This window comes from Monodelphis domestica, chromosome 4 (assembly GCF_027887165.1).
Source record: "Monodelphis domestica isolate mMonDom1 chromosome 4, mMonDom1.pri, whole genome shotgun sequence".
Classification (NCBI taxonomy): Eukaryota; Metazoa; Chordata; class Mammalia; order Didelphimorphia; family Didelphidae; genus Monodelphis; species Monodelphis domestica.
Genome location: NC_077230.1, coordinates 235,702,795 through 235,729,229, shown reverse-complemented (window position 1 = coordinate 235,729,229; position 26,435 = coordinate 235,702,795). Strand labels below are relative to the sequence as shown.

Here is a 26,435-nt window from a genome sequence, read left to right as displayed (position 1 = left end):
ACACCAAGACTTTCCCTGGTGGAATGGACAGATGAGAACAATTTGTTCCAACAGCCATGAAGGTGGTGTAAGCAGGCACTGTGGAATACTTTGAGCTTGGTCAGACACTGAAGACTGAAATTATTCACTGCATCCTGGGCTATCACCAATCATCTTGACTTTTGTCTTGCCACTGGACTTGGATGACTCTAAGAAGGAGAAAGAGGCTGAAGACTTCATGCAATTCTGCCTCTCTTAAATTCAATTAGTGTTTAAGTTATCCCATGATGTCACCGGTCCTCTTGAAAATGAAGGACAAATAATAACATGTGACTAGGTCACCCTTCCCTCCCTTAATGACCATGGTTACTTCCTACAGCTTCCAGATTAAAATGTAAATTGTTCTTCTATACATATATTCCTTACCTTCTATCATAGAATTGATATGAAGTATTGAGTCCAAGGCAGAAGAGCATCAAGGACTAACCAATGGAGGTTAAATGACTTACTCAGGGTCAAATAGCTAGAAAATAAATGCCTGAGGACAGATTTGAATCCAAGACTTCCCAACTCCAGGCCTGGCTCTCTATCCACTGAGCCACCTAGCTGGCCTTCTCTGTTTGATAAAGCTTTTCATAAACCCTTTCTACTTTTCCAGTCTTCTTAAACCTTACTCCCCTCTATGCACTCTACAATCCAGACACACTTTGTCACATTTCCTTGGATAACATCCCATTTCCTGTCTTCTGGTTTTTGTACCCCCCTACCTGGAAGGTTCTGTCTCCTCACTTATGTCTCGGTTTTCCTGACTTATTTCAAAACTGTTTAAATCCTGCCTTCTTCTTGTACTTAGTTTTTGTAGTGGTGATCTCCCCTATTAGAATGTATGCTCCTAGAGGGTAGAGAATATTTTTGCATTTTTTTTTAGCATCACCAGAGGTAAGCAAAATGCCTGGTGCATAGTAAATACTTAATACATGTTTCTGACTGAGGAACCAAATAAATAAATAAATAAATACCACTTTGAGGGTTAGTATTAGTATTACATTAATACCTTTAGGCATATACTCCATAACACCCAGTTTAACACTTAAGTAAATTCTGTATAATATTAGACTTTGATCTAGTAGGTCTGTTCATCTTGCCAATCAGATGGCCAGTCCTACAATAAGACACCGTGGTTTATGTTTTTGTTTGTATACCAATGGTTAGTGCTCGGTACAGAATCCAAAAATACTTTTGAATTAATTTGAGTTGATTTAAAGATTATTTTTCCCATTTGAGGAGAGTGTTGGCTTATATAGTACAATGAAAAGAAAACCATCTCGAGAGACAGAGAACATGTATTCAAAACCCAGTGACGCTTATTACAAATAGAGCCATCACTCAATCTCTCTTGACCTTGGTTTTCTTATCTGTAAATGAAGGTGATGGACTAGGTCACCTCTGAAGTCCCTTCTAGTTCTTCATCACTCATCTTGTAATTTCCTCTCTTCTGTCTTTTTGGGTATATGGCGCAACAATAGCAACAAATTTCTAGAGCACAAGCAAATGGTGTGTTCTGGGAACATGCCAAACTTCTCCAACATTGGGATGGGGAAATAGTGTTAATGGGGAATAGGATGAACGAGGGATAGCATTAATGGGGATTGGTATTAATGGGTAATTAGCATTAATGGAGGATAGAGAATAGTGGGGCCTAAGTTTCTGGTCTCTACCTCCATGTGAAGACCAAGTCATGGGGAATATCAGAACCTAGACACCAGGTACAGCTTTATCCACTTTATCCATGGTCCCACAAGCAAGTGTTAAAGATGAGGTTAGAATCCAGGCCTACTTGATCCTAAGTCTGGCAGTCTATGCATCACCTTCTGTTCTAAGAAACCATCTCTTAGTCTTTTCTAGCCTATGTCTTTGACCTAGAAGAAAGAATTCTAAGATGGTATCAGAAAATCAAAGACTGTTAAAGCTGAAAGGGATCTCAGAGATCATCTCCTCCTTTTTTATAGATGGGGAAAATGAGGACTAGAGAAACTGAAGTGGCTGCCCTGAGGGAACACAGCTAATAATAATAATAATAATTATTATTATTATTATTATTGTTATTATTATTATTATATATGAGAAGCCCTTTCTCTTGGGAGTTAAATGATGCTGATTCTACCATGAACTCTGTCCTTTAACCAGTCCTGTCATCTACTTCCTCATCTAGAAAATCCTCATCTAAAAAATGGGGATGATTAGGCCTGTCCTTACCTATCTTCCAGAGTTGTTAAAGTCAAAATAAGATAATGTATGAATAAGCATCTATAAAGCACATTTGTTGTTTAGTCATTTCAAAGTGTCTGACTCTTTGTGAACCCCATTGGGAGTTTTCTTGACAAAGATCCTGGAGTGGTTTGCCAGTTCCTTCTCCAGCTCATTTTACAAATAAGGAAACTGAGGAAAACTGAGTTAAGTGATTTGCTCGGGGTCACAGAGCTAGTAGGTGTCCGAGGTAGGATTTGAACTCAAGTTTTCCTTACTACAGACCTGGAGCTCTATCCAGTGCACTATCTAGCTACCCTATAAAGTATATAATATTATGTACATCAAAAATCATGTCTACTAATTATTAATATTTGCATAATAAAACATATCATATTACTCAAATATTAATTATTTAACATATTGATTCAGTCTCACCTATGACCAGTTGTGTAGGTGTCCAAGAAAAGTAAAAATTCATTTTGGTTAGACTAAATTTAGATTTCTTTCCTAGAATTTACCATTCCAATAGAGGAAAGTAGTGGCATGGGATAATCCAGAGTTCATTTTTATTGGACTTGAAAAATTCTTATTTTGTGATTTTGCAGGTCTATATTTGGCTTAGCCTAATATTTAAATGAGCCTTCCCTCCCTGGACATACACAGACTGGTGGCTGGGAAAGATGCCCAGGAAGCCATCTGATAGATAATCCACAAAGGGGAAAGACTACATGCAAAAAATGGAAAATAAACTCCATTTTATATACTATGTAACTTTTGGATAGGGGAAAGGCTAAGAGTAGGCAAGAGATGGTTCTGGGCCAATAAAGTCTTTTCTTTTTGTTTGTCAGAATTAAAAAAAGATTTTCTATTACAGCAGGTGGGATTTGGGGTGGATGAAGAAGTTTCTGTGAGTTCCTTGAAATACTGAAATGTATTAAAAAATTGTGAAGTGTCCTTATTTAGAGTACTTCAAGAAAAGATGCAATCTTAGAATAACTTGATGGAAGAAGCCCTACCCTGAATGAACAAGATGGTCTTTGCAAATTGCTTTTGGACCTAAAGATTTCATAATGGTTTAAAGGGGGATTATGGAGCCTCTGTCTAATTCTGAGATAAGGGAAAAGAAGTGGAAGGAAGAGGGGGAAGATGACTGGGGTAATTAGGATGCTTGGTGTGGTATCTCTGAAATGGGGGAACATCAAATCTGCAAAGTTAAGCTTGAATTCAATTAGAAATTTCTCTGAAATTTCAAATTACGGCCATTTTTTCTAAGCGACAGAATTATATGGCATCGCAGAGAAACTGACAGGTAATTTGGGAAACTAAAGGTTCCTTGGACTCTGTAGTTAATGGGGAGTTTAGCACCAATTCCTGTGTAATTTGCACTTCTGAGAAACTGCATTATTATAAAGTCAGACATCTCCAACACTTTCAACTTCGGGATCTGCTAGGCTCTAAGATGACCAGGAATGTAGAAGGACCAGGGTCAGAGGTTGCCCATTTCAATATCTGAGGCTGCGTGGCTCCCCCAAACTGGCATTTGAACTGAACAGTTGAAAATTGGAGGTGACATTCAGAAGTGTCTGAAAATTATAACCCTGACTTCCTCCTTGAAAAGCTTATCTGAATCCTACCTTATCCTTTGATGAGGTTACTGAAAAAAGCACTCTGCTCTGAGCTCTTGAAAGATAACAGTCAGAGCATGTGAGGCCCAGCAGGGTCCCTTGGGGGAAAACAGTGCTGGATGTAGCAAGCGGGGGACACTAATTAAATGGTCCAGGTTGCCTTTTGGGGGTGAGGGAAGCTGCCCCTTCTTCCTTACTTCCCTTGGCTCCTCCAGAGAAGAGATGCCCCAACTCATGCAGGTTCCCGCTAATGGGGTAGCCTCCCTTCTGCTGTCAGGGGAAGCAGCCATTTGTTCCTAAATGGGAGTTCTCTATGATGACTTGACATTTCCCCCGCTCTGTGCGTGGGTACTGGGTCTGCCTGGCAGCAGAGGAGGGATGAGAGGGCAGTCGAGTAGAATCTGGACCAAAGGTGCCTCCTTCCCCATGGATGGGGGTCCCATAGACCCACTGTATTCAGAGTCACTCTCAGCTTGCAACCTGAGTCTGTGACCCCAAAGAATAAAGGGTGCCTACCTCTCCAGTGAAGCTTCCCCAGTGACCTCTCTCTTCCTGGAGCTAAGAAATGCCTTCTCTCCACTATTCCCCCTGGCACTTCCCACATAGTATTTTGTCTAGTCACTTGAATGTTCACATGTATTTGCATTCCTTTCCCAACTAGATTTTAAGGTCCATGAGGTCAGGGATGCCTAATGGAAGATTTCGGGGAAGGTTGTGAGCAAGATTTTCATAGGATGAGGAGGATTAGATGGCTTGTGGTTCCAATCATTGAAGGGAGCATCCAAACCAAAACCAGTGACCACAGATGCATTGAAATGAGTCCTGGGTTCAAGCCCCATCTCTGACATTCACTTCTTACATGTCCCTGGGCTCTCCAAACGTTACTCTCTGAGGTGTTAATTTATAGAGCCATTTCCAGGACGCATCAGTGAAGGGGGTTTCCTTACCAGGAGTTCCCTTTGTTGATGAAATTGTATGCCTAATATAAAAAAAGTCTTGAGAACAGGGACCAAGGCTTGTTGTCCTGCTTCCCCAACTAGGCAACTAGTAAGTGCTTAGGGAATACTTCTTGACTAAATAGAATTAATTAAGTTAGTCCTCTGAGTTTAATCTGAGTTAATAAAACATTTTGTTTTTTCTTTGTGGTGGCCAAAAATTGGAAAACGAGGGGATGCCCATCAATTGGGGAATGGCTGAGCAAATTGTGGTATATGTTGGTGATGGAATACTATTGTGCTAAAAGGAATAATAAAGTGGAGGAATTCCATGGAGACTGGAACGACCTCCAGGAAGTGATGCAGAGCAAAAGGAGCAGAACCAGGAAAACATTATACACAGAGACTGATACATTGTGGTGCAATCGAAGGTAATGGACTTCTCCATTAGTGGTGGTGTAATGTCCCTGAACAATCTGCAGGGATCTAGGAGAAAAAACACTATCCATAAGCAGAGGATAAACTGAGGGAGTAGAAACACCGAGGAAAAGCAACTGCCTGACTACAGTGGCTGAGGGGACATGACAGAGGAGAGACTCTAAACGAACACTCTAATGCAAATATTAACAACATGGCAATGGGTTCGAATCAAGAACACATGTGACACCCAGTGGAATCGGCTACGGGGTGGGGGGTGGGAGGGAGGAAAAGAAAATGATCTTTGTCTTTAATGAATAATGCATGGAAATGATCAAATAAAATACTATTTAAAAAAAAAAACATTTTGTTTTTGACTAGACTTTGTGATTTTCTTGGGGGCAGGGAGTGCCTTGCAAGCAAACTCCCTTTACCAATGGATGTCAGAGCCATCTACGTGATTTACAGTCTGGGAGAAATATCGGGATCACTGAGAGATGAAGGGACTTGTCCAAGGTCATATAGTCAGCAAAGGCCAGGCATGACCACAGGTCTGTCAGATTCGTTGTTATTCAGTCCCTTTTCAGCCATGTCCAACACTTCATGAGTTTGGGGCTTTCTTGGTAGAGTGGTTTGCCATTTCCTTCTCCAGCCTAGGTTACAGGTGAGGGCCTGAGGCAAACAGGATTAAATCGTTTGCCCAGTGTCACGAGTCTGAGGCCAGATATAAAGTCAAAAGATGAATTTTCCTAACTTCACACCCAGTGTTCTATCCACAGCACCACCTAGCAGTCCATTACAAGTGCTTAATAAATGCTTTTTTGGTCTTTCATCCATTCATTCATTCACTACCAACTAGGGTAACCTGCCTCACAGAGAACAAGTTAAGTTTAACAAATATTAGGTATTAAAATATTCATGGCCATAAAGGAGCTAAAGGTTAACAGGGGAAGCGAGGGAGGCTGACAATTATCTACAGAGTATAGTAGACTATGAGTAGGGCAAAAAGAGAGGGCTAAACAATGTCCTATGGGAATTTAGAGGAAGGAGGGATTACAGTATCACTGGGAGAGCACGAAAAGCTTCACAGAGCTGCCATTTGAACTTAGCCTAGAAGGATAAAAAGGGCTGGGGTGAGGATATTTCAAGCTTTGGGGAAATCATAAATGAAGGCATGGCGGCTTCATGTAGGAAGGGCAGTTTGACTGTAGTGTAATGGAAGTAATCTGAAATATGGCCAGAAAAGCAGAGTGATTCAGGATATGGTGTATGGATGAGGTCAAAGGACCAAAGTAAGAGACAGGAAGGCAGGAATTTGTGAAGTGTGGTCAGGAAGCAGACAGATTGTGGGAAGTAAGCATGCCCTAGCCAAGGCTTCTTTTTGGAGGAGTAGGGTTATGTCATCCAGAGACCTTTTATGGGGAATAAATGGTATGTTATAGCAGACTATTAGACTTCCAATCAGAAAGACCTGAGTTCAAATCCTTTTCCATACTTCCATCTTCCATAGGGAGTTACTGTGACCCTTAGCAAATTGTTTAAATTCTCCAAACCTAGAATGGGAATAAATAATAGCACTTAACTCATAGAATTTTTATGAGAATCAAATTAAATAATGTACATAAAGTGTTTTTCAAGCTTTAAGTGATTTTAGTGATATATAAATGTCAGCTATTATTATTATTATTATTATTACCTGCTAAAGGAGTCACTCTCCTGGGGCCTAGAAACTAGGCAGTAGGTGTGATAGATACAACCTATAAATGGCATTTAAAAGCAAATTCATTAAGGCTGAGAAAATTGCAACCCACACATAAAAGCTATAAATCTTCCCCCTCCCCCTTCTTATGGGAAATGGAAAATAAGGACTATCTAGTGGCCAAGATATTTAATGTCTCCATCAGCTGTGATGAGAAAAGTGTCACTGGTTTTCAGAAAAGTTCTCATATCTGCAATATCAGTTATCAATGTTGAAGAGTTAAAAATTGTACAAAGACTTTAGGAAGACATTCAGTGTTAGACATGGAGTATGGAGACGACTGCCTGAGTAATCTGATTTGGAAGCAGTCGAGCTGGGATTTTTATTCTACTTCTGCTACTTACTAGCCACATAAACTTGGGTAAATCACTTAGCCTGGGTCTCAGGATGTCTAAGGTCCCTTCAAATTCTAAATCCTCTGATCCTATAATCTTTATATTATAATCCTATATTATTAATATTATATAATCCTATAATTTCCCCCCCAAAAGTGATATGATTTTACTCGTTTTCTTAATGAAGACAAATGGGTGACTTCCAGATGCATTTCACTCAGGGCCCCTTCTATGCTAATTGCCCAGGAAATCCAACTTTGAATCATTCATGCCTTCAGTGGAATAGCTCAAAACATCTGAGACAATGCCCACCTTGTCTGCAATTTAGTCAGCAGAGCCTGTAGCTAGCCTGTTGAGATTTGTGAATTCACTTTTGCCCCTGCCTTGCATCATTCTGGACTTGGATAAAAATTACCATGAAGATAAGAGATCTGGAGTGGATCACACATTTATCTATGCACAGAAATAATGGCCTGTAGGCAACTTAGAAAAGAAAAGTCTCTCTGCTCAAGGAGATATCACTCAGCCAAAAGTGGATGATGTAAAGACATTCCTTTCAAATGGTCCTGAGAGTCTCCTCAGCACAGGCAATAAATAATATTTCTTCTGATCACTCACGTAGCACAAATGAAGCTGGGTCCCAGTAGGCCAATCAGCTGACAGCTGGAGGAGACTTATTCTCTCTTTTACGGTTGTCAAGTCCATGAATGTATTAAGGGATCAAGAGAAGACAGTACCAGGGATAGACAGTACAAAGTGAAGTAGTTGGTCAAAATAAACATCACGTCTCCAGCCAAGGAATAGTGGTAAGACTAGGTTTTCTGGTATGGATATGCAGGCCAATCAAATCTTTTTGTACCATTTCTTCTAAATCACCACCAATATGGCACTGCCCCAGAAGGTCAATCAGTCAAAAACCATTTATGAAGTGCCTTCTATGTTCAGGTATTGTACTAAGTGCCAAGAATATTTTTTTTAAAGCTAAAAGACAATCCCTTCTCTAAAGGGGCTCATTTTAACAGAGGGGGACAGCATGCAAACAATATACTTTCTTCTTTAGCTTCTATACCACCATTTTCTCTTCCTTCTCCTGTATTTCTGACTATTCCTTTTCAATCTACCCACTAGATCTAGGCTTCACCCAATAGCATATCTTGGGCCCTCTTTTCTTCCCTTGTTTTTATTTAAGTTTGTTATTTTTCTTATTGAGCTCATTAGTTCTCATGATTTCAGTTATTATTTCTAGAGAAATAGCTCCCAGATCAGTGTATCTAGTCCTAATCTCTCTGATATACTCTACTCCTACATTTCTGATTGTCTGCCAGACATTTTTATTTGGATATCTCAAAGGAACCTCAAACTTAATGTGCCCAAATCAGAATCCATATTTCCCGTAAAATCATCTCTCCTCATTTCTGTTGATGGCACCACCATTATTCCAGTCACACAGGTTCACAGCATTGGTATTATTTTTGACTATTCTTTCGTCTTCAAACTCCATATCAGATTAGTTGCCAAGTCTCACTGAAACTACCTCCATGTCATTTCTCATTGCCATCCTTTTCTCTGTTCTAATGCTGGAGAAGCAAACAGAAAAATAAGATGGTTCCTATTTTCAAGGAGCTCACAGTTATTTGGGGAATATGGTATATGTGGGAGAGTTCTAAGGCAGGGTAGATAAAAAGGCCTAGACATCATAAAGGTGTAGCTGGAGCTAACTAGGTATTTTAATTTAATAAACAAATTAATTTTTTAAAACTAAAAACAAAACAAAAACAAAAACAATGATGGCAAAGCCTGGAAATACTTGGGATTTACCTAAGTGTTTTCTCCTCAGTAGCAGCTCATCACTCCTGGAAGAGGACTAGTAGATCTCAGGGTCAGAGTGCCAAGGTGATCCTGAGTTTCCTTTGACAGAGTTAGGAGAGGAGTTTGTTGTCCATTCAAATGCAGAAAAGGCAAAAAGGGCAAAATTTGTAGGTAGACTTGTGGGGAAAGGGTGAAGTGGAGCAATGCATTACCAGTTTCTGTCCAGAAATAGAGCAATAGGATTGCTACATCATTTCAAAGAGCAGTAGTGTATTACTCCAAACACCAACATCAGTTGAGTCATTAATGTAGCATAAGGAACTTCCTGCATATATTTGTGAAGCCTCACATATTTGGTCAATCATTTGAGATAAAGATTCATTGCTTGGAAATGATATGAAAAGGCTTCTGAATCTAAACATAATTCACACTTGAGTTTTAGTCTATCTCAGCTTGATTGATTATTTGCTTGGCCATCTGCATTGTTCCCATACAATTAACTATGCCTTGAAAAGTTGTTTCACTGAATTTCATGTTTTTGAAGAATAATCTAGTGATATTATATTAGATAGATCTATTTTAAATATATATATTTTTTCAATCAGCAAAAATATGTCTTCTCTCCCTCTTATCCAAAAGTTCTGCCTCCCAAATGAGAATTCAAGACAGAAAGTTCTGTTTTAAACATGTATAGTCAATCAAAACAAATTTCTGCATTGACTATATCCAGAAAATAAATATTTTGTATTTTGCAATTTGAATCTTCCACTTCTGTTATCAAGAGGTAGATAAACTGCTTTAATACTATTCATATGGAATTTTTTTATAATTATGCTGATCAGAATTCCTAATTCTTTCAAAATTGTTTTCTTTTATCATTATATAAATCATTCTCTTACTTCTGCTTACTTTACTTTGTACCAGTTCATACAGGTCTCTCTGGGTTTCTCTGAAAAACCATCCTTTTTATCATTTCTTACAGTATAGTAGTACTTTATCCCATTTACAAACAATAACTCTGTTCAGTCACTGCCCAAATGATGAGCATCCCCACCTCAGACTTCCATTCTTTGCCAACTAAAAAAGATCAATAAATGGTTTTGTACACACTTTGTTGAAATTTATTCCATTTAGGACTAATCCTTCCCTTAATCTGCCCTCTTTCTTATCCCCACCTATTTCCCTTCTATTTTCCCATTGAATGAAATGTATTTGTGTGTGTGTGTGTGTGTGTGTGTGTGTGTGTGTGTGTGTGTGTGTGTGTGTGTGTGTGTGTGTTCTTCCTCTGACCAGGAAAATGAAGTTCAAGTGTTAGCTTCTTTCCCTACCTCCTCCTCCCCATTTGTATAGATATCCATTTGCACACCTTGAATATGATATAATTTTCCCTAACTTTCCTTTCCCTTCCACCTCCTAGTATATTCTTCTTCACCTACTTTCTATAAACACTTCCCACTTTTCTATTTAATTAGACTCCCTCTATGATTCCTGATGATGGTAAGATTCAGAAGGGATATATGTATCATCTCCCCATATTTGAATGCAAACAGTTCATCTTTACATGTTTATTATGATTGTTCATTCATATTTCCCTTACTGTTTCTATTAACTCCTATGTTTGAAGTTCAAAATTTCTGCACAGCTCTTCTCTTTTTTATCAGGAATGCTTGGAAATACTTATTTCAAGAAAAATCATTTTCCCCCTGTAGGATTATACTCAGTTTTGCAGTTAATTATTCTTGGCTGTAAACCTATATCCTTTGTCTCCTGAAATATAATATTTTAAGTACTACAAACCCTTTATCATAGTGTGATCCTGACTTTTGATCCTTGGTACTAAAGTTCTTTCTTCCTGGCTGCTTACAGAGTTTTTTTGTTTGTTTTTTTTAACCCAGAAGCTCTGAATTTTGGTTATACTGTTCCTGGGAGTTTTCTTTTGAGGCTTCTTTCAGGAAGTGATAGATGGATTCTTTCTATTTCCACTTTGCCCTCTGGTTCTAAGAGATATGGACAGTTTTCTTTTAAGATTTCTTAAAATCTGACATTTAGGCTTTGCTTTTGGTCATGGTGTTCAGGTAGACCAATGATTCTTAAATGATTCTCTTCAATCTGTTTTCCAGGTCAGTTGTTTTTGCTATGAGATATTTTAGCTTTTTTTTCTCTATTTTTTCTTTCAGTTTTATGACTTTATTTTTATATTTCCTTGTCTCAAGGAGTCATTGGATTCTTTAGAGTCCATTCTAGTTTTCAGGGAATTCATTGCCTGAGCAAGGTTTTGTATTTAATTGTACCAAGCTGTTAATTCCTTTTTCAATTCTTTCTTTGATGTCTCTCATTACTTTTCCAATTTTTTCCTCTAGCACTCTCATTTAATTTATAAAAACAATTTTAATTTCTAAAAACTCTTACTTTATCACTTCTAGGAATTATAGCTGAATTTATATCCAAGAGATTTTGCTTGTAAAAGTTTTGGAGTCATTCTCTTCTTCTGGGTTTGTCTCTTAAACATCGATGTCACCAAAACAACTTTTAATGGTGAGAATTTTTGTTTGTTTGATTTTGTTTGTAGCCTACTTCCTGACTTTGGATTGATATCCAGACACTGGGCTCTCTGAAAACTTCTGGAGTGTAGGTCTCAGTTGGATCATTGCTGCTTTCTTAGGGTGTTAAGTGTTATGTTATTCCAGGATCTCAAGGAAAGCCGAGGCCAGGGACATACAACCTTTCAGTGCTCCCAAAGTTTTCAAATCCAGTGCAAAGTCTAATCACTGTACCTCTGGTCTGAGTTGTGGAGATTATTGACCTGGATCTGAGCAACAGTAGACTGCTACCTAACTCAACACTTAATAGGTGCCTGGCAACTCTACTCACTTATAGTGTTAGAATTGTAGTCTCCCTTTGTTCTGGAATTTCTGTTCTGTTTTTTCCTCTATAGGTTCCAGACTGGGCAAGAAGCTGGAACTAAAACCCTGTTCTGCTCTTGGTAACCAGGCCACTTTGCTGCTGCTGGTGTCTCAATTTATTTATTCCTCCTTGGTATAATGCCTAGGGCCTGTCATTGCTCTTTTTTTTTTAAGTTTAAATTCTTTTTCACCTCTCTTTTTTTCCTGGAATTCAACCTCTAGCACAGGTATATTTCTCAGGCCACCCTGATTCTGTAACTAAAAAATGGTTAGTGGGTGACAAAACTCATAGTTGTCACTTGTTCTTGTTAAAATGTCCCATATGGTTCTAGAACCTACTCTCACCCTCATGTACAACTTCTTCTTTCCATTGGAATGCTCTGCCCCTATGGTCACTCTTGGCTAGACTTTATACGTAGTATCCACTGGCTATCTCCCACAGGGGAGACATTTTTCCAGTCCAATAATCCTAGGCTGGAAAAATGACTCACTGACTTTTCTTACATTTCCCAGTAAGAATTAGGTCTGGTACATTTTCTCAATCAATTTAGAGGAGTTGGGAGTAGGGCTGGGTTTGACTATACTGCTTCCTGCTTTTCCAACATTTTGGCTCTACTTAGTATGCCTATTTTAAAGGTTTTGCTGATGCAGGTAGGTTGCAAACTCCAAGAAAATGAGAATTTGCTGAGTAGAGGAAAGTTGTGAGTCATTTTTCAGACCTGGAGCTCTATCCATTATGTCACCTAGATGGGAGGCAAGGGTGCTGGTCTGGAGTCAGGAAGACTCATCTTCATGAGTTCAAATCTGGCCTTAGACACTTACTGGCTGGGCAACCCTGGGCAAATCATTTAATCTTCTTTGCCTCAGGTTCCTCATTGATAAAATGAGCTGGAGAAGGAAATGGCAAACCACTCCAGTAAGCTTTGCCAAGAAAACCCCAAATGGGGGTCACAAAAAATTAGAGGAAAGTTAGCTACGGAATATGAGTAAGGCTGATGCTTCTTTTTAAGGAATTCTTTTTGTTGATCTGTGAGATTATTACAATAAAGCACAGATCCTTATATTTTTGAACATTTTCACTTTCCAGGAGGATTTTACCAATGGTGATATTTTCTTCCATGGCTTCTCAAGCACATTGTAAGTTCCTTGAGGGCAAGGATCATGACCTGTACTTTATTTGGTATCTCTCCCAGTGCCCTGCACACAATAGCTGCTTGATTTGATTTGAATGGTTTCATCCACTCCTGATTCATCTGTCCATCTTTGGCAATGTCTGTCTCATCTCTGGCTCTATACCCAGCTCTCCTTGGCTGGATATCCTGACATTATCACTTGTAAAAATCTTTGCTTGGGAGCATATGAAAAGTCCACTTGCTCTCCTTTGACCTCTGGCACCATATCATTGGATCTGTCCATTTTGTCCTTCGTGGCTGAAGTCTGATTGTAGTACCTCTGTGGGTAGAGGTATATCAGCTCACATGGGCAAGTCTGTGGAAATGGCATCACTCCAGTAATCACTGGGAAAATAAATATTGTTCTGTATCGTATGGGCTAAATTAGCTGCTCCAGGGGCCAGATAATGACACAAATAAGATTGTGCAAAGCAAGATATTATAGTTTATTTCATAAGCTACAGTGATATTTTTTGCAGCTCATGAAAAACAAGATAATGCCCATAAAAAATAAGATATTACGGCAAAATCAGTATTAATTACCAGGAGTCAAAGTGCAACACTTTAGGCTGTAAAACTTTTAATATTCCAGAAGAAATCCGTTCTAGGAACAGACTAACCACAATAGCTTAATCACTTGGCAGCTTCCCAGCATCTCTTGGTGGACAGCAGTGCCACGGCAGCAGAATCTATCGCAAACAAACAGCCACACCGCACATCGCTAATTTGGCTGTGATAACGAGGGGGAGAGGGCTGAAGAGAGCTGAAAACTGCCATCCTTGCAATTTACCTTCCTAATAACAGTTGACTGGTTTCTACACAAAGCCCCTGGTCAGCCTCTTTGGGGCTTTTGAAATGCAGTGGGCCATTTGTTCCTCCTCCCGTTGCTGGTGACACATAATGGCTACATGTGTTGTTTGTGTGAGTAGCAAACTCTACTCCCCTGGAGCTCCCCCACCACTGCCCCTTCTCTTATGGAAGGGTCAGGGTCTGGCTGCTTCATTTCTGAGCTTCAACTCTGAGACTCATCAGTTTAATGACAGGCTCTCATGTGCCACAAACAGAATTGAACACATGTGTGCGCAGTGATAAAACAGATCTTAAATGACATTATCACCGCCTGTTTGGTGGCAGCTCAAATCAGACATCTTAATGTGTGATATTATGGGAATTGCCCACATTAAGATAAAATATCTAGATTTAAGTAACTGTCTTTTGTTCTGAATTAACTTGGAGACTGAACTCAAAAACAAAAGCCAGAGATTTAGGGCTATGCAATTTATTTCTCAGCCAGTTGTTTCTTTTGCTGCTTCTGTTGCTGCTTTGTTTTGCTGAAATGCCAATAATTGTTTCTGGTTTCACCAGTCGGCTCCTAAACATCTCTCCTTGCCTGCTGTAGCTTTCTGGGTACGAGTCTAGGTTACTGGTGTAAATATTATGCTGCGTATGTCACAAGGTCTGGAGACTGGAGATGTGTCATGTCCTCATTATGACCACCACAGGAGCCCTTTCCTCAACCTACTTCCTCCTTCCTTCTGGGTAGCTTGGGTGACTTTACATCTATATGACCTAATGTTGCCCTCTACTGCCCAAGATGCAATACTAGAGTACCAAGGATACGGCTGAGTGGTTCTTCTTCCCAGGTTCTCTTGGAGAAGCCAGCATGAAGAGACTAAGCATCATCTGTTTAGCTTCTAGTTGCTAGGAGTCCCTCGTCTGGCAGTTGCTGGCTGGAGATAGAGGAGGGAACAGAAAAGGGGCTGAGGTAGCTTTGTGAACTGATGCTGGGGCAGTTGCTACAACAGTTTTCCTGAGCTCTGCTCATTTGGTTGGCAATGGACTTCCATCACCCAGGCTGCCAACCTGGCAGTGTTCCCTGGGGCTTCCCAGTAAAACCGAGGACCACCTCTAACCCTGTTGATGTTGCATCCTAAGGGACTTGGCCCATTGCTCCTGGCTTTCCTCGCAGGATTGGAGGCAGACTCAGGAAGGATGCGCCTGAATTCTCAGCTGTAGGTCCCCTGCGCCATTTGCCCCACAGGATTCACTCTAAACAGAACACTGGAGCTGGAGAAAGGACGACCAGGATTCAAACTCTGCCCCCAGACTTTTCTAAGCCTCATCTCCACTGTAAAATGGGAATGATAACAAGAGCATCCATCTGGCATGACTGTAGCAAGGATCAAATGAGATAATATATATGTACTACCTAAAGACTCTAGAACTACTCTCCCAACCCTTACGTGATTTAGCAGTTTGGGTCATTCAAACAAGCTTACTCTCCACCTTCCCTCAGAGTTTTAGGAGGTAACTCTAAAGGGTTGGGGTTCTTCTAATACTATAGTTCATTAGCCCCATCTATTGTGTTTTGCCCAAAAATAATCAACTAGCTACTTCTCTTTAGTATCATCTATCCAGTGATCAGTGCCCCACTATCATATTGATCGATTGATATCTCTTCAATTTAATTGATAACCAATCAATATAAATCAGCTTTAATAAGGGAGTATTTCAGGAAAAGAAATACAAGAACACAAATTCAAAAACATTCCACTCAGCTCTACTCAAAAGTACTCAAAGTTCTTTTGTCCCCCATACCAAAATACAGAAACACCTTACTTAGCCAGTGGGGAGAGTGGATTCAAGCTTGAAGTGAAAAGCATAAAAAATTCTTCCCACCAGGCTCACTCCTGGGGGCAGCATCACTGACGGATGAGTTGCCCCCTTTATTATAGGACACTTTATTTTAGCTGCTGGATCAAAAGACTGTTGGACAGGGTCAAGCAGGTCATTATTCTGAGTTCACTTCTCAACTGGTTCCAATATTGCAGATATGGAGAATTGTCCACCATTGGATCTCTGGTATGCCTTCCAAGCTAAGCTTATAAGGTCTTTCCATTCCAAATCCATCTATGATCTGGGAAAAAAATAAACTCAACAAAAAGAAAAGAACAAAAGTTTCATGTGTTCAAGATTTCATGGAGTTAGTAAAACATGAATTCAAATCAGTCTCTGACACGAGTTGTATGACTCTTAACCTATGTTGGCTTCAGCTGTAAAATAGGAATTAAAAATCACCTATTTCACAGGGCTATTTTGAGGAGGATCAAATGAGGCAATATTTGTAAAGAACTTAGCACAGTGCCTGGCACATAGTAGATGTTATAAAAATGCTGATTTTTTTCTCTTTCTCTCTTCATGACAAGGGGAAAGAGGAATCCCCTCACCCAAAGGCTTAAAACATTCTTTTCTTCTCATTCAAAAGCTTCATGGAAGGGAAAAAAAAAAGATTTTCTCTTTCTCTCTTCTGTATGCACATTTGGTTCTGGAACAACAGTCAATTAAAAGACTTTTTGTGACCATTTAGTAAGTCAACAGGAAGTAGTCATCACATATCTATATAGACTCTGAATGAGAGCCAAGGCCCCTCCATTATGCATCGTCCTGCCTTGCCAAAAGCAAGAACACCATTACTCCACTAGGAGTGCCATCAACTACTCTAAGCACTGGGGTCTCTTGGGTCATTCCTTCTTACATCTATAAAGTGTTTTGCAAACCTTAGAGTGCAGGCTGCATAGATGCTGACATTTATGCTGTCTGTTGTTATTATAATATCCAGAAAAACCAGTCTGAGATTAAATCAGCCTGATGTAGTGACAAGGGACTCAGTGTATATTTTTTTCCAAGTTGAGTGAGATCTGCAGGTCAATGTGGTTCTGCCATGTTTCCCCATGATTTGGTTTAATTTAGTTCTACAAGTTTCTAGAAGTACAATCAAGTTATAAAGGCATCAGATCTACAGCAGCCATTAAGATAGCTTTAAAGCTATCTGTGGTTTTTTAGCCATTGGTGTTGCTCTCGCCCAACTTGACTGTAAATTCCCTGAGTTTAGAGACTATATCTAAACTTTGCGTTGCCTCCAATAGCTCATCGTAGTATTTTGTACAAAGAAGAAACTTAATAAATTATTATTGCATCAATTCATCCATCCATCCATCAATGAACATTTGTTGATTTATCTCATACATCAGGTGCTATGTCAGACACTGGATATAGTATTATTGTTTTTCCCTTCTCATGAAAAGGCAATAGAAAAAGACTGGGGACTAGAAGGAGAGCCATAGTGGCTGGATTTTCCAGAGGGCGCGGCCTCCATCTCTCCCCATCTAAAGAAGCCACCAGGCTCTTTATCGCATCCCTGCTTCCTGGACTCACCTGTTGTGCTAATAGGGCCTGTTTGCTAGACAGTGTTCATTCCTCTCAGGCTGCAGTGGCCAAGCACAACCGAGCAGAAGCAGTTCTTCAGGGAAATCCTTCAAAGGCCCCCTTGCCTTGGAATGCTGCACACCATTTCTGAGGGCTCTTAAACAGAATAATTCATTAGTCAGCTAAGAACAATCAATATCACACTCCAACAATTTATACACTGCCTCTGTTTACCCAGCGGAGACTCTCTGATAATATTATTTATGATCCTAAATAACTCCATCGGTGTTCAATAGAGCTGGGGGGTGCCTTTGGGACTTGGGTACAATCAAATTATGAAGACATATGGTTTGCTCAGCCCTGGAAATGTTCAGATGCATTTCATTGCAGTGAATCTGGCTGCAGTAGCTGCCCCAGTCACTTCTACAATCTTCCTGATAGGGTTGACAGGACGGACTTCCTCTTTTGGGAGGGGAGGAGTGTGGCCGTGGCTATAAAGAGACTTTTATTGAGCCTGTTTCAGGGATTCTCAGAGCTAGAGGACATGTGGAGCGTTCAGCAGCTTCCAGATTGGAGCAGCAATTAGGATTCTGTGGGCTCAGCCTACAGAAGGAGCCGGGGGCCAGTATGCATGAGTGATGGAGAGCAGAGGGGAGAGGCAGACAGGGAAAGAGAGCCAGAGAAAATGGGAGCCGGAGTAAGGACAGGGCCAAGGCGAGGGAGGAAGTCGAGGAATGAAGACTGGTTAAACACAATGCATTTGGGGGAATTGGGGGAATTTTAGAGTCAGATTAGAGTGTTTGTCCCAGGAGAGGGTATAGAAGCCCCACTGGTCAGGACACAGCATTGGCAACCAATCCATCAATCAGAAGCACTTATGAAGCACCTCTTACGTACCAGGCATTATGATAAGTGCCGGGCTATAAAGACTAAAGTGAAACCATCCCTGTCTGCCCTCAAGAACCTTAAATTCTAGCAGGGTAACATATAGATATATAAGGCTCATTCAAAGAAGCTACGAGGCAACCTCAGAGGGGAAGATAACAATGTCTAGGAGGATCGGGAGAGACTTCCTTCAGAGGGTGACACAGCTTGAGTCCTGAAGGGAACCAGAGATTCCAAGAAGAAGAGAAGAGGAAGAGCATTCCAGGCATGAGGAGGAGGTCCCGAGAAGCTGAAGCACTATCTCTATTTCAGGCTTTCCTGAGAGAAGTTTGTAAGAGGAATAAGAGAAGGGAAAGAATTTTAGCAAACTTAGGAACAGAAAATTGTGTGGGTGATTCAAAGGGGGATGGATTAGGAGAATAAGTTAAAAGGTTATATTTGGAGAAACAGAATTTAGCAAATTTTGAAGAAAAGTAGGGAAAATTTGAAAAATAATTTTCAGGCCCTGGAGCTCATCCATGTTGTTCCAAGTTTTTTGTTTCTTTTTTTGGTATGTGTGTGTGTGTGTGTGTGTGTGTGTGTGTGTGTGTGTGTGTGTGTGTGTAAAGCCTTACCTTCTGTCTTAGAAACTCTCATACTAATATTGTTTCCAAGGCATTAGATTGGTAAGGTCTTGGCAATTGGAATAAAGTGACTTGCCCAGGATTACATAGATAGGAATTGTCTGAGGCTAAATTTGAACCCAGGATCTTCCATCTCTCAATTTGACTCCCCATCCACTGAGCCACCTAGCTGCCCAGATTATTATAACTTTTAAGAGAAACTCCAAGTTGACATCAAGTAGAATATAGTAGTGATGAAGGAGACTTCAATTATCCAGACATCTGCTAAAACTCTCCATTCTCTCTCTGTCTCTCTCTGTCTCTCTGTCTCTCTCTCTGCATCTCTCTCTCTCTCTATGTCCCTGTCTCTCCCCAAACTTGCCTTTTTCTCCTTACTCCCTCCCAAAGGAAAATAGCTAAGAAATTCCTGCTTTGTAGTTATAATTTCATACTTCAAAAAAAGTGAAGAAAACATCAAGGGAAAATTCTGTTCTGGATTTGATCTTCACTAGCAGTGAAGGGTTGATTGCTGGGGTGAAAATGATAGAAACTTTTGGGGCAAGTAATTATTCATCCTAGAGTTTGTGATGAAGACAAAACAATCTGGGTCCTACAGTCACCTTAGATTTTGAGGAAGTAGATTTCAAAGATTCAGAAGAAAGATAGGTAGGGATCCTGTGTGCTATGGGCTAAAATGATTCAGGGAAACCACACCAAGAAGAATGAGATATGCTCAGGTGTAAAATTATGAAGACACAAAGGAAAACTATTCCAATAAATAGGAAAAATGACATGCTTTTTTTCCCTGAAGAGAATGATGTGGGTGCATAGACCACTCATCGTTTTTGATGGAAGAAAGGCCAAGTAACAGAAAATAAATAGGAGTGGGACAAAATCCTGTAAAAATAGTGTCAAGAATGCTAAAACTCAAAATGACCTGAGTCTGACAAAGGAGACTAAGGAAAACAAAAGGATTGTTTTTGATACTAGAAAAAAGAAGGATTAACAAATAAAGAAGAATGTTGTTTGGGGTGGATGAGATGATGATAACTTACACTAGAGATAAAACAGTGCAGTTCAACTCATTTTGTTTCTGTTTTCTCTGCAAAGGAGAATGGTCTGTATACTTCAAAAGACTGCACAAAAGTAACTAGTTGAGAAGTAATACTCAAGAGAAGTAAGGACATTGCTGACTTACATCAAACTTGTAGTCCACCAACATCTCCAGATATTTTTTTCAAAACTGCCATCTATCCATGTTTAATTTAAATGAAGTTTATTTTTCATACCTAAGTTTGACTTTACATTGATCTCTATTCCATTTTTGTCTTATTTAATTCAGTCAAATGTTAGAGCCTGTGATGATCACTTTGGATCCTGACTACCATATATTGTATTAGAAATCCTTTCTGGCTTTTTGTTAACTGTAAATTTTATGAGCATACCATCTATGCCTTTATCCAAGCAAATGATAAAAAGGTTAAATAGCACTGAACCAAGCACAGATCCCAAAGGTGCTCCAGTGGAGATCTCATGCCATGTTGATATTAATTTATCAATAACTATCCTTTTTTAAAAACCCTTACCTTTTGTCTTAGAATCAGTATTGAGTATTGGTTCCAAGGCAGAAGAGTGGTAAGGGCTAGGCAATGGGGGTAGAGTGATTTTTCAGGGTCACACAGCTAGGAAATGTCTAAATTCAGATCAGAACCCAGGACCTAATAGCTCCCAGCCTGGCTCTCTATCCACTGGAACACCCTGCTGTACAAATAACTCTTTGAATCTATCTATACAACTAATTTTGATTCCATCTTATTGTGTTATTACCTAATCCATATCACTTCATCATCTCAATAAGAATAGTATATGATATTTATCAAAAGTCTTGCTAAAATCTAGTCAATTATGTCTACCGCCTTCTCTTCCTCTATGAATTTACTCTGGGATGACCTCTGATAGATCCATGCTGATTCTTTGTGATCACCACTTCTTTTTCTGGATATTTACTACCCACCTCTTTAACAATCCACTGGAGAATTTCCCCAGGTACTAAAGTCAAGCTCACTGCCCAGTAGAATGCAGTCAGTCAAGGTACAGAGATTAGAGAAGGCTTAATAGAATAAGTGGCACTTGAGATGGGCTTTAAAAGTGAAAAAGAATTCAATAGACAGAGGGGAGAGGCATTTAAAGTAGACAAAGGGGAAGGGAGACATATCAGGTGGGCAAAGAAAACAGACTGAACAGAGATACAGATGGGAAAGCTGAGGGATTGTTCAGGGTGTTGAGAGTAGTACAGTTTGACTAGAATTAAGAGAATGTATGGGTGAAAATGGTGAGAGAGATTGGAGGTGACTATTTTGCAAGCTCTAAGCAACATTGATGTAAAATATTTTCAAAGGCAAGGACCCAGGATTTTGGCTTATAGGATCTGGGTTCAAATCCCAACTCTATTGCCTATCAAGTCACCTGTTTTCTCAGTTGTTAAATGATTGGGTTATCTTAGATGATCTCAAAATATGAGCATTGATTTAGAGCAGGATCAGAGATCAGAAGTCCAAACATCTCATTTTATGGAGGAGGAAGCTGAGATCAAGAGCACCAGACTTCCCCCAAAGTCACACAGATGAAGTAAATAGCACTGATTGATGGAGGATTATGTGTAGAGTTAAAAAGGATTTCAGAGGTGGCCCAATACAACCCTAAAATGGAGGCCCAGAGACAAAGCATGACTCCTCTAGGTCACATTAGTATTAACATGCAGAACAGGGAATCAAGCCCAGACCCTGACTCCAAATCCAGCAGTCTTCATCGCACCATGATGCCTCCCTTCCAACTCTAAATATATGATCCTATAATCTATACTCAGCCAAAAGACAAAATAGAAAAAAATGCTATGAGCTTCTGAGCACATGGGGCTCTGATCTTATTAGTGATTTACAATATTAATTGCCATTTCTGCATCTCACTGTAATTTCTGGAGGGCATAATTGCCATGAATATTGGAATAGAAAGAACACTAGAGTTTAGAGTCAAATCAAATGACTGAGTATCTGCTCTCTTAAGGAACCCTAGGCAATTCAATTGATCTTTCCCCGTGCTTTCGTTCCCTATCTGTAAAATGGGTTTAATAGTACTCACATATAATTGCTGTGAAGAGCTCATCAGATAATACATATATATGTATAAATATATATGCATGTGCATAAATATACATAATGCATATATACACAATGCAAGTACACAGACACACACATATATATGTATAATGTTTTTATACATTACATATACTGTAAATATTTTGGTGCTATTCAGTTTTGTCTGATTCAAGATCCCATTTGGGATTTTCTTGGCATAGATGCTGGAATGGTTTGCCATTTCCTTTTCCAGCTCATTTGACAAATGAGGAAACTGAGGCAAACAAGGTTAAGGCTTTTGCCCATGGTTACATAACTAATAAGTGTCTGAGGCCAGATTTGAACTCAATGAGTCTTCTGACCACCAGGTCCAATATTCTATGCACTGTACCACCTAGCTGCTTCTTTGTGACTCTACAGTGATATATTAATATGAACTAGAACTATAGCTGTCTTCATGAACTGTCTTGGAATAATTCCCCCACCTGAAAGGCAGGAAGTCTACTGTGTGTATGTTCTACAAGGTCCCTGGCCCAGCCAGGGCCTGATGTCAACCCACAATGGCAATTCCTGTATCTGTTCCCCGAGAATTCAAGTCTAGCATCCAGGCACTGTAACAGGAGCTGGAGAAACACAGACCAAGACAAAACAGTTTATATCTTCAAGGGGCAGCGAATAAACATTTATATAGTGCCTACAAGGTGCCAGGCACTGTGTCAAATGCTTTTTTCTTCAAAGCAAATATTGTATCATTTGACTCTCATAGCAACTCTGAGAGGTAGGTGCTATTATTTTCCCTGGTTATTATAGTTGAGAAAACTGAGGTATGCCATGGTTAAAATGATTTACCCAACTACTGACTGTCTGGGATGGATTTGAACTCAGTTCTGCCTGATTTTAAGCCCAAAGCTTTAACTATTGTCCTATTAGCTACCTCCTTTGAGGATCTGATATTCTACTGGGGGTGGGGAGAGGGACAGAGAGACAGGATGCAGCATATATTCTGATAAATAAATTAAAAAATACAAATAAATGAAGTGATCAAAGGTAATTTCAAGATGACAAAGGGCCCTTGGGGGGTAGTAATTGACCCCTGGGCCTTGTGCTTTATAGGAAGCTAGGGATTTGTAGAGGAAGAGATGAAGACTGATTGATGTTGTTGTTTAGTCATTTCACTTGTATCTGACTATTTGTGATCCCATCAGTTTTGTTGGCAGAGATAGTGAAGTGGTTTGCCATTTCCTTCTCCAGCTCATGAGGCAACTGAGGCAAACAGGATTAAGTGACTTGCCCAGGACCATACAGATAGTATTTGAGGCCAGATTTGCAATCAGGAAGATGAATCAAGAAGATAGAGTGCCTCAAACATAGGGGGTGGCATTTGTGCCTTTCTATGAAAGCAGGAGACAGACTATCGTCTATGGGGAATATCTAGCAGGCCAGTTTGACTGAAACAGGAGAAACACAAGAAAGGGACAGAAGGGTAGATGGACAGCAGGTAGAGTATTTTATCCTAGAGGAAGTAGCGAGCTACTGAATAGTTTGATGAAGAGAGTGAGATGATTGGGTCTGTGTTTTAAGGCATCCACATTTGGCACCAGATTTCATCTGGCCAAGCTGTCCATTGGGTAGTTTTCTGAGAGTGAGAGCTGAGGTGGGGAGGAGACAGAACGGGATGCCTGGGGGCATTTAGTAAAATCACCTTCCTATGAGATCTATACCATGACATTTTTTCCCCCTCTTCATTGCCTTGCCTCACAGATTGTATGTGCTCAATAAATATTTCTTGCATGAATGGATGAACAGGATGAGACTTCTGTCTAACTGGGTCGGGGGCAGAGGAATGGAAATCACCTCTAGCAAAGGCTCTTTCAGCCCAAGAAGTAGATGATACCATTTTGTGACATCCCAGGGTTAGAATCCATACCTAACAGCATCCTGATGGTAACTGGTAAGCCCTTTGGACCAGTAGCAAAGTAATTTCTCGGCTGCTGAATTAAAGGTTTTCTTTGGGAATAAATCATGTGCTTCCAATTTTCCACTCCAAAAACATGCATTTCAGCAGGAGTCAAATGACACACTTTACAGCAAATGAAGGAAGGAATTTCCCCAGGGGAGAGAATGTTTTTATGCTTAGACTAGGGCAGGGGGCATGACTAAAGGTCATCCATATTTCATGACTGTAAAGTTACAAGAAAGTCTTTATGATGTCATTATCTTTGTGGCCAATAGGACTGTCATATGCAAAATGGTTTATTGAGCTCCCTCACTGGGCCAGGAACCATGCAGAACCTACAGGATATAGTCCTTGCTTTGCTTTTCAGGAGAAGATATTCTAAGCCACTGCACCCCATACATGAGAGAGGACACAGCAGCATGCAAATAACAATAGCCCACATCTATGTTGTATTGGAAGGCGATTCAGAGGGATCAGGGGAGACCCCAACTCATAGGTAATAAACTGGAGAACCCTAGCATCTACTGCACTCTGGAGTCTTTACAATAGAAGAAGGGACATCTGGATGGGACATAGTGTTGGAGGACCCATTGGAAAAATGCCTGACTATAGAACAGAGATAATAAGATAATGTGTTTTGAATGGATACTCAGTGAAGTAGCATTTCATTTTACGGTTTTCACAATATAGGCAATGACATAGGATCTTCATAAGAACTTACTTTACATAGATCTTTCCTCACATCACCCTGTGAGGAAGGGAGGGTAAATATTCTTATCCCTTTTTATGAATATGGAAATTGAGGCTCACTGAAGAGACTCCCCCCAAGATCATCACATAGTTACCAGATGTCAGAACTGTAAAGCTTCAGTCTTCTGACTCCCAAACCAGGGCTCTTTTCACTCCACTCCATTGCCAGTAGGCTCAAAGACTTGGAAGGGATCTTAGAAGTAATCCTTCCAAACCTGACTGATTGATCCCTTCTTGACAGATACAGGCATACCTCCGTTTATTGTGCTTCACTTTATTGCACTTCACAGATATTGAGTATTTTTTTACAAATTGAAGGTTTGTGGCAACACTGTCTCAAGTAAGTCTATCAGCACCTTTTTTTTTTCCAACAGCATGTGCTCATGTTTTGTCACATTTTAATAATTCTCACAACGTTTCAGACTTTTTTCCTTATTATATCTTTTGGTGATCTGTGATCAGTGATCTTTGATGCTACTGTTGTAATTATTTTGGGGTGCCATATAAGGTGAACTTAATCGAGAAATGAGTGTGTCGGCATTGCTCAAACAACTATGTTCTCATTCCTCTCCCTCTCTTCCACCTTGCCCCACCATTCCCTGAGACACAATAATATTGAAATTAGGCCAATTAATAATCCTATAATTGTCTCTTAGGTTTCAAGTGACAAGAAGAGTCAATACATGTGGCAAACTTCATTGCTCTCTTACTTTAAAAAATAGCCACAGCCACCCCAATCTTCAGTACCCCTGCCCTGATCAGTCAGCAGCCCATCAAATCAAGGAAAGTCCCTTTATCAGTAAAAGGATTACATATTGCTCAAGGTTCAGGTGATGGTTAGCATTTTTAGCAATATTTTAAAATTAAGATGTATTTTTTAGATATAACACAATAGTATTATATAGGTTAAATAACACTATATAACAAAATTGTGTTAGTGTTATTTAACCTATATAACATATACTATAACACTATTTAACCAATATAATATTGTGTTATATCTAAAAAATATATACCTTAATAGACTATACTTTTTATTTGGGATTTTTATATAAAATTTTTATATGGACTGTAAAACCCCAAAATTTATTTGACTTGTTTTATTGCAGTGGTCTGAAACTAAACATGCAGAATCTCCAAGGTATACCTGAAGTCAGATCCAATCTCTGACTGAGTTCTCCTTGGCTCACGATTTCACAAGGCATCTCATCCCATTAATGGGAAGCTCTCATTTTAGATTTTTCCTTTTATTGGCCAGGAACCTTAGAAGCACAATATCAGAGGATCATAGGGTGAAGTATTAGACTGGATATTAAAGATCATTAATCCAAAGCCCTTACTGAATCACAGAATTTTGGAGTTGGAAGGAAACTCAGTCGGCATCTACTCTAACAGAGATAGTTAAAGTCATTTCCACTGTAATCTACCCAACAGATGGAAATTCAACTTCTACTTGGACCCCTTATTGAATCACAGAATTTTAAAATTGGAAGGAAACATGATGGGCATCTACTCTAACCCAGACAATTAAAATACTTTCCACTATAACCTACCCAACAAATGGATATTCAACTTCTCTTTGGACACCTTTAATAGGGAAGAATCCACCATCACATGAAACATCCCATTCCACCAAATTATTCTGCATGGTCTCCTCCTTTACTCCAGACCATTCAGCATTTATTCCCTGTTCTGGGCAGCTACACAAGTTCAGGGC

The 26,435-nt window shown here is 39.7% G+C and overlaps 1 long non-coding RNA gene across 1 annotated transcript; it reads right to left on the bottom strand.

The window, feature by feature from the left end:
- Positions 1 to 10,813: 10,813 nt before the first annotated feature.
- On the bottom strand, positions 10,814 to 24,155 carry LOC103101785 (uncharacterized). The gene is made up of 3 exons (XR_467865.3): positions 23,939 to 24,155; positions 17,400 to 17,546; positions 10,814 to 16,101 (listed from the first exon to the last, which is right to left on the bottom strand). It is a non-coding gene; the product is annotated as an uncharacterized LOC103101785 (long non-coding RNA).
- Between the last annotated feature and the right edge of the window lie 2,280 nt (positions 24,156 to 26,435).